The 7,818-nt window shown below is 38.7% G+C and overlaps 1 pseudogene; it reads left to right on the forward strand.

Moving 5' to 3' along the window:
• The first annotated feature begins 1,757 nt into the window (after positions 1-1,757).
• On the forward strand, positions 1,758-2,363 carry LOC116662561 (annotated as a pseudogene).
• Positions 2,364-7,818: the final 5,455 nt, after the last annotated feature.

The following is a 7,818-nucleotide window of genomic DNA, read 5'->3' on the forward strand; positions in this document are numbered from 1 at the left end:
CCAATTGAAAACATAAGTTGTGTGAAAGTCTAGGTTTCTCGGAATCTCCAATATGAGAGGCCTTTTTCTTTTCTTTTTCCTGGTGGATATTTTTGGAAATGACTTAATGTCCCTGTAACAATGCTGTAACAGTAGCTGTAACAAAAAGGAAATAGAAAGCAGGATCCATTTCACCCTGTGGACTATTAAAATATTCATAGGGGAAAGTGCCGCCTACTGGCCAAGATGGACATGACAGTGACCAATTTGGAGACCTGGCTTCTGTTCTATGCAAGTCTTCTTCCCTAGCAGGAGATTTTTCTTCAGGCTAAAAAAGGTTTCTTCTTGGAAAGAACCATTTCCAGTAGTGTAAGAAGCCTATTCCCTTGGATTTTAAATATTTTAAATGTACATATATAATTTTAAATATATATATATTTTAAAAAGAGCAGTTGGGTATGCAACAAAGTTGAGCAGAAGGTATAGAGATTTCCCACATACTCCCTGCTCCTATATATGCATAATCTCCCCTATATCAACATCCCCCACCAGATGGAACATTTGTTACAACTGCTTCCAAGGGTGTGAAAATTAGTTCTTGGGGGTGTGAACACATCTTAGACGTTACAACGGTTTGTGGAGCTCCAAAGTTCAATCTTGTCTAACAAAAAACCTTATTTTAGTATTTACTTTCTCACTGGGTTTCTCGTGTATCACACAAGCAGCATTGACACTGAATTCATGGGGGATACACAAAATATATGCAAGATCAGTGCTACAAACCTATGGCGAACAGATGACTGTGCCTGGAGGACTTTCCGTCATTTCCTGGATATTAGCCGCATTGTGAGCCGTGGCCTCTGCATACTCTCAGCTGCCACTGGCTGTCTTGTGGATGTTGCTTCTGTTTAATCCTGAGCACTTCTGAGTGTGATGTGGGCTTTGGGAATTAAATACAAATGGGTTATATTTTATGATTTAATTCCAATGAAGTTGCCCAACACATTATATCTACTACTAAACAGAATTATGTTTGGGGCTAAAAAATAAAAAATGTTGACACTATCTGGATTAATATCTAGCAGCTGGTTAAGTTAACAATTATTTTCTCATACAAGGCAAAATTAAAAGTACCGAAATAAATAAGAAAATATTTTAATTTTTAATCACTTTTAACAGTTTTAAATAATTTAAAATATTTAATTACATTAAAATTACTATGTATTTTTAGAAACTGTTTATATGCATATGTAATTTTATATCTTACAATTTATATAAGTAAATAAATTTGTCACTCAGCAAATTTAGTTATAAAGTTGTGTCAGTAGCTTTTAAATTTAACTTGTAGCTTAAAATTTTTATATAGTCATTCTTAACCCTGCATTGAATAAAAAGTAAACTTTGCACTTTCTCTTATTTTTCTATAAAGTAGAGATATCCATGGAGTACATAAATAGATACACAGTACATATGTGTTATCACAGTTTAATGGGGGGGCAATTAGGAAAAAAGTATCTAAAAGGCTCTGTGGGCAGGGAAACAGGCACTAATGGAAAAATTTAAGAAAGGCTGAGAAATGCTGCCCCAACCCATTGGGAGAGTGCAAACTGAAAAGCAAAAACAGAAGTAGAAAGTAAGAGGAAACATTCAGAAAATGGAAACAAACTGGTCCCCATTTAAGACACAGGAACAAAGGCAGGTCTTCAGAGAACCTTCAGACACCAGGGTTCACAGAGTCACCCACCTCTGCCAGGCCAGTAGCACCTGCAATGTCCCCAATGGCTCGACCCTTGTCCTTACTTATGGCCCTGGTGGCGCTCAGCTTCGACTCCATCTGCTCTCTGGGGTGTGACCTGCCTCAGACCCACAGCCTGGCCACCAGGAGGACCTTGGTGCTCCTGGGACAAATGAGGAGAATCTCCCCCTCCTCCTGCCTGAAGGACAGACAGGACTTTGGATTCCCTCAGGAGGTCCTTGGTGGCCACCGGCTCCAGAAGGCTCAAGCCATCTCTGTCTTCCATGAGCTGGTCCAGCAGCTCTTCCTCCTCTTCAGCACAGAGGGCTCGTCTGCTGCCTGGGAGGACAGCCTCCTGCACAGACTCTGCACTGGGCTTGATCAGCAGCTGATGGAGCTGGAAGCCTGTCCGAAGCAGGAGGCGGAGCTGCAAGGGCGTCCCTGCTGAATGAGGACCCCATCCTGGATGTGAGGAGATACTTCCACAGAATCACTCTCTATCTGCAAGAGAAGAAATACAGCCCTTGTGCCTGGGAGATCGTCAGAGCAGAAGTCATGAGATCCTTCTCTTCAGCGAGACACTTGCAAGAAAGATGAAGCAGGAAGGAACGACAGAGGCCTGGTTCAACATGGAAATGATTCTCACTGACCAACAAGACCACACGGCCACCCCCCTGCTGGGTCAAAGACCCTCATTCCTTCTGGAATCAGGACACGAACTGGATCAATCTGTCAAATGTTGTCGGGAGAATTCAGCAACATCACGTTCTGCTCTGCAGGCACTCATCCCTTACAGACGCCCATGCTCATCTATTTATTTCTCTATTAAATATTTATTTATTTAACTATTTATAAGATTTAAAGTATTTTATTTATGAATATTCTGTGTACCTTTACATGTGGTACTACAATAAAATATGTTCTTTATATTTAGTCAGTTTATCTTTTTGCTTTATTAAATTTTTATCATGGAAAACTTCTTGTATTTGTTCATTCTTTAAAAAGAAACACCAAGCCTGATTGTGCAACTTGATTAAAGAATGGATGGCACAATTCATTTACCCATCATGTTATATTCAAATTATAAGTAACAACTGACTTTCTCTAAGCCAGATGGGGTGTTGCCCTCAGGATAAAAGGGTGAACATAACAAATTCAGCTCCTGCTCTCTTTTATCTTTGATTTTTGTAGGGAAAGAAACCTAAAAATAATCATATTACTTAATGCTACAATGAGAAGAAGGAAAAGCAAATGAATTGTCTCACCAGAAGCTAGAGTGGAGAATTAAAGCAGCAGAGCTCTCCAGTGGACTGGTAGACACCTAAGTGCAAATGTCATTTGTATGGTGGACATGTGAGTTTGTAAGTTAAAGGAATGCCTCGGCTGGACGTTACCTGGCAACTGAAAGCCAGAAATGGAGATGGTTGCGTGGGGAGATAGAGTAACGTGAGAAAAAGACTTCAACTAGATTCTGAGGATCTTCCACCTTTAATGGGAGTAGAGAGAAGAACCACAAAGGAAACAGAGGTGGAATGGCCATACATTATAACGGTAACAGAGAGTGGTGTTAAGAGTATATTTGACAAAATAAATGTGCTTAGAAGAAATCAGTGGATTCATGGAAGATGCAGATTGAAACTGTCTGCTATGTCAGCAATACAGATGGCATTGGTAACCTTAATGAGAGTTGGATTGGTGCAACTAATAAGCAGAAACCACACTGGAGTAAGTAGAAGTGTCAATAAGAGAAGTTAGTGACTCTGAGATGGAGGAGGAAATAGAGTGGGGTCTGGGAAATATTGTGGGTTAGTTTTCTTCGTGCATAGTTTTCCCTTTTAGGTAGTATATCTTTTTCTAAATGATTTCAACGGACTTGATGTTCTGGCAAATCATATTAATGTATTTAATACTGTATTTATTTAAAATTATGACTTATTTAATTTACTTACAATAACTTATCACGTCTAAGTTAATACTACTGTATCTATCAGTAAGCTGTTCATCGTTTAAAAAAATTCATCAGGCAGGAACAGATAACTAATTCAATCCTTCATCAGATTATCCAGTTACTACTGATAATATGTTTTCTGGAATTACTGACTTTATTATAAGTTACTTAACTTTCACCATTGTGACACTGCTTACCACAGCAGCTTTATAGCACATTTCACTTTCTATTAGAGTTAGATATGGTAAGAACTTTTTAATATTACTACTTGGTAATTTTCCCTAATTTTACGAATGTCACAGTCCCCTGTGGATCTCCAAATAACAAATTATCCTAGACATAAGGCTGACAGATTTCCTTAAAAAATGAAAGTGGGAAACTGGACCAGGCAATCTCTTTCTCAATACTTAAGGTAAGGAAAAAAAATGGTCAGATCGGCTGAACAACAACGAACAATGGCAATCCACAGAGCAAGAGTGTTGTGTATAATTCAGGAGTAAAAACAGATTTAACAATAATAACAGAAATCCAGAATACAAAACTCACCAAAACACCCATAACTCATAATAAATAATTTTTCATTGAAATCCCATTCTGTTTGGATATATGTGTAATGTTGAGCAACCCACTTAATCTAAGCCTCAGTGTTCCCATAAATAAAATGGGTTAAAATATTCATTTAGTTTTTGTGAATATTAAATAAACTCATGCATAAAGGCATTAGCATCATATCTTTCATAGAATAAGGAATTAAAATGTGCTAGGTATTTTCCTGTTTTTCTTCAGGCAGCAATATATTTTGTCTCTTTCTATAAAATTTTCAGGAACTATGTCCTATCTTTCAGTAACCAACCTCCAAAAGAGGCAGAATAAAAAAAAACAAACAGAATTCTATCATGAATTCTAGAGAAGGCAGAAATAGTCATTTTGTTCCTTATTTTAAAGAAGTGTCTCACTTACATTCAGTGATGAACGTTGACATATTAATATCTGAGACAGAGAATAAATATCTAGATAAAGGACAGAAGAACATGCTATCTGGCACTTGGCACATCCCTACCCCCCACCCCCGCCCTCTCAGCATTTCAGGATACAGTCCCACATCAGAGTCGTTTCCTTCCCCTCCAAGATCAAAATCCCCACACCACCTTTTCATGCACTCTTTACCTCTCCAACATTCACACAACTGCTTTCTCCTCTGTGTGGTTTCAGCTTAAAGGTTTCCCTAAAAAGCAGAACAACACAAGTAAAGGCAAAAGTTAAGTAAAATGTCTAGATTTTGCAGAAACATCTGCAAGAACTGCTCTCCTTAATTTCTGTTGGGTATGATGTAATGGCAGCTGTAGCTAAAAGGAAACAAAAGTAGGATCCAGTTTATGGGTGGGGTGAAACACTTCTCAGGGAAGACAGCCCTCTGGTGGACAAGTGCAGCCAGGGCAGTGACCAAGACCAGACCACAGGCTTTTCTGATCTATGATGAAATCCTACCACTTCCTAGGGATGTCCCCTCATGCTACAAAAAGGGTACTTCTTGGCACCAATAGATTCTAATGCTGTCATAAGCATGTTTCTTTACTCTTAAATAGAAAGAGTCTCAGTCTCTGGCTTCATGTAAGGCATGGACTCTGGGATCCGGCAGTTAAAAGGTCAGAAGATATGTTCCCTGCCTTCAACCGACTATGCAGACCAGAGCCTCCCTCTGAATCACCCCTTCCACATACTGCAAGACAGGTAGAGGTGCCAATCTGGACACAGAGTTCAATGATAACCAGAAACCTCAAATTTAATAGTACATCATTGACACAACATTGTAACATGACTATAACTCAATAAAAAAAAGCTTAAAAAATAGTGCATTAACAACTCTCAAACTCTCAAGAGTAAAATTTTATCTTCACAGATTTATCCTTAATAGCAGACTTCAACTATATTAAATAGAAAAATATTCTCTTCGACACTTTGAATAACCATTTCAACATCTCTTTCACTCAGTGATAAAAATTCTGCCTAAGCAGCAAAAGAGAGAAGTGTGATATAAGCTAAGGAATGTGAATGAATAGTATCGTTACCTGAGAGCTTAGTGATCTTTTTTTTATTCAATGTATCATTTTGATGTAAGCTGAGAGGAATTTCTGTAATCAGTGTTTTCACTGAAGTATTTCACTGTGTGAATTGCTAAGGTAGCAGGGAGGCCTGCAACTGTGGGGAGGTGGGTAGTGAGTGTCTCCAATCTTTTCCTTAGGTTACTCACTCAACATTTGGAGTTGCTGCTCTCCACTTGGGGTTGGCCAGGGCCTTAGTTAAATTTCAACAGATTTTTGTCCTTTGCTGTCCTGTCCTCCCCTCTGGAGGAGAGAGGCTGGAAACATTTAGCAGATGGACAAGGCTTGGAAACATTTGGCTTCCCAGCCTGCATTAGTAAGGGTTTCCAGAAACAGAACAAGCAGAATATATATAGAGAGATTTATGTTGAGGAACTGGCTTAGTGATTGTGGAGGCTTGGCAAATCCAAATTCTGTAGATTAGGCCAGCAGGCTGGAGACCCAGGGAAGAGATGCTATTTGAGGCCAAAGGCAGGCTGCTGGCAGAATTCTTTCTTTTTCCTGGGAGGGTCAGTCTACTGCTATTAAGGCCTTCAACTGATTCGGTGAGCCCACCCACAATATGGAGGGTGATCTGCTTTACTCAAAGACTACTCATTTAAATGTTAAATTCCCATACTCTTGTGTAAAATCTACCTTCACAGAAACATCTAGAATAATGTTCGACCAAATATCTGGGTCATATTGGTCACATGGTCTAGCCAAGTTGACACATAAAAAGCTATCACACTGCTCCTAATTGATGTCCTAATACTTTACAAATATAATTTCTCTTGCATTCTTAATGGTTGATTATGTACTTTGTATATTTTACTTAATTTTCCTTATTTAGTTGGTTTCTGGATGAGGAAATTCTGAGATAAGGTTTCATCTGGTCACCTTGCCAAGAAAGTCTCTGTAGTCATGTCCTGTTTTATATGAAGTTAAAAACTTGTATATATTGAAAAATAACCAACTTTTTTTTTGTGTAGGTTAGCTATTTCTCATAAGTTTACAAGGTTACCTTGGGCCTCCTTTCTCTTTTTTATACCTAATCTTACTGTCAACTCTCTATTCCAACCAGATTTTATTATCATATATTGTCTGAGATGAGATTTTATACTGATTTCTTCCTGGACTGCTAACTAATCATCCTAGAACTGTTTACTGAAAACTTTTATTCTATCATGTTAACATCAGATATATCTTTTAAATCTAATTAATACTTATCATTCTGATGCAGGAAAAAATGGATGTGGGGCATGGAGGGCCGTGTCCCAGGCTTTGGTTGAGCCCTTGGGACGTACCCCACCAAGTGGGTCCTTGGGTTCGCACAGGAAAGAATTCAAGAGCGAGCCACAGTTGAGTAAAGGTAGATTTATTTAAAGAGATGCATACTGCACAGAGCATAGGATGTTTCAAAAGGTAAGAGGAAAGGCCATGAGGTGTGGGAGTTAGGTGCTCAGATTAGAGTAAAAGTAGGTACAAACTCCATAGACAGTGCGGGCTGTCTCCGAAGGAGAGAGAGGAGGCGGCCACAAGACACCGTGTTGCCAGTTTTTATGGCTCAGTGGCTTTATATGCTAATAAGTGGAAGGACCAGTCTAACTACCCTGGGAAAGGGGCTGGGATTCCCAGGAAGTTGGCCATTTTCCACTCTTTGACCTTTTGTGGCTAGCCTTGGGATGGTCATGGTGCCTGTGGGAATGTCATTCACCATGTTATGTTACAGTGATCATATAATGAAGCTCAAGGAAGTCAAATCTCCCACCATCTTGAACCTCAAGGCCTACTGGCAGTTGAATCTTTCACCATTTTGGTGTTAATTGCTGTGTTATTTCTTGAATGGCTGTGCCCTGCCCACTTCCTATCTCAATTCAATTTCAGAATTAAAATTTAATAATCTGTTTACCTAATTTCTCCCTTTATCACATCTTTTAGTATTACTACTTTAATCTCACTTTATTTTCTAGAAGAGATAGATATGCCAAGATATCTCTTATTCTTTAACATTATTTGCATTCATCTGATTAAATTTATATTTCATTCTCAATGTGGAGTATCAATTTCATGAA

This window comes from Camelus ferus, unplaced genomic scaffold, assembly GCF_009834535.1.
Source record: "Camelus ferus isolate YT-003-E unplaced genomic scaffold, BCGSAC_Cfer_1.0 contig3470, whole genome shotgun sequence".
Classification (NCBI taxonomy): domain Eukaryota; kingdom Metazoa; phylum Chordata; class Mammalia; order Artiodactyla; family Camelidae; genus Camelus; species Camelus ferus.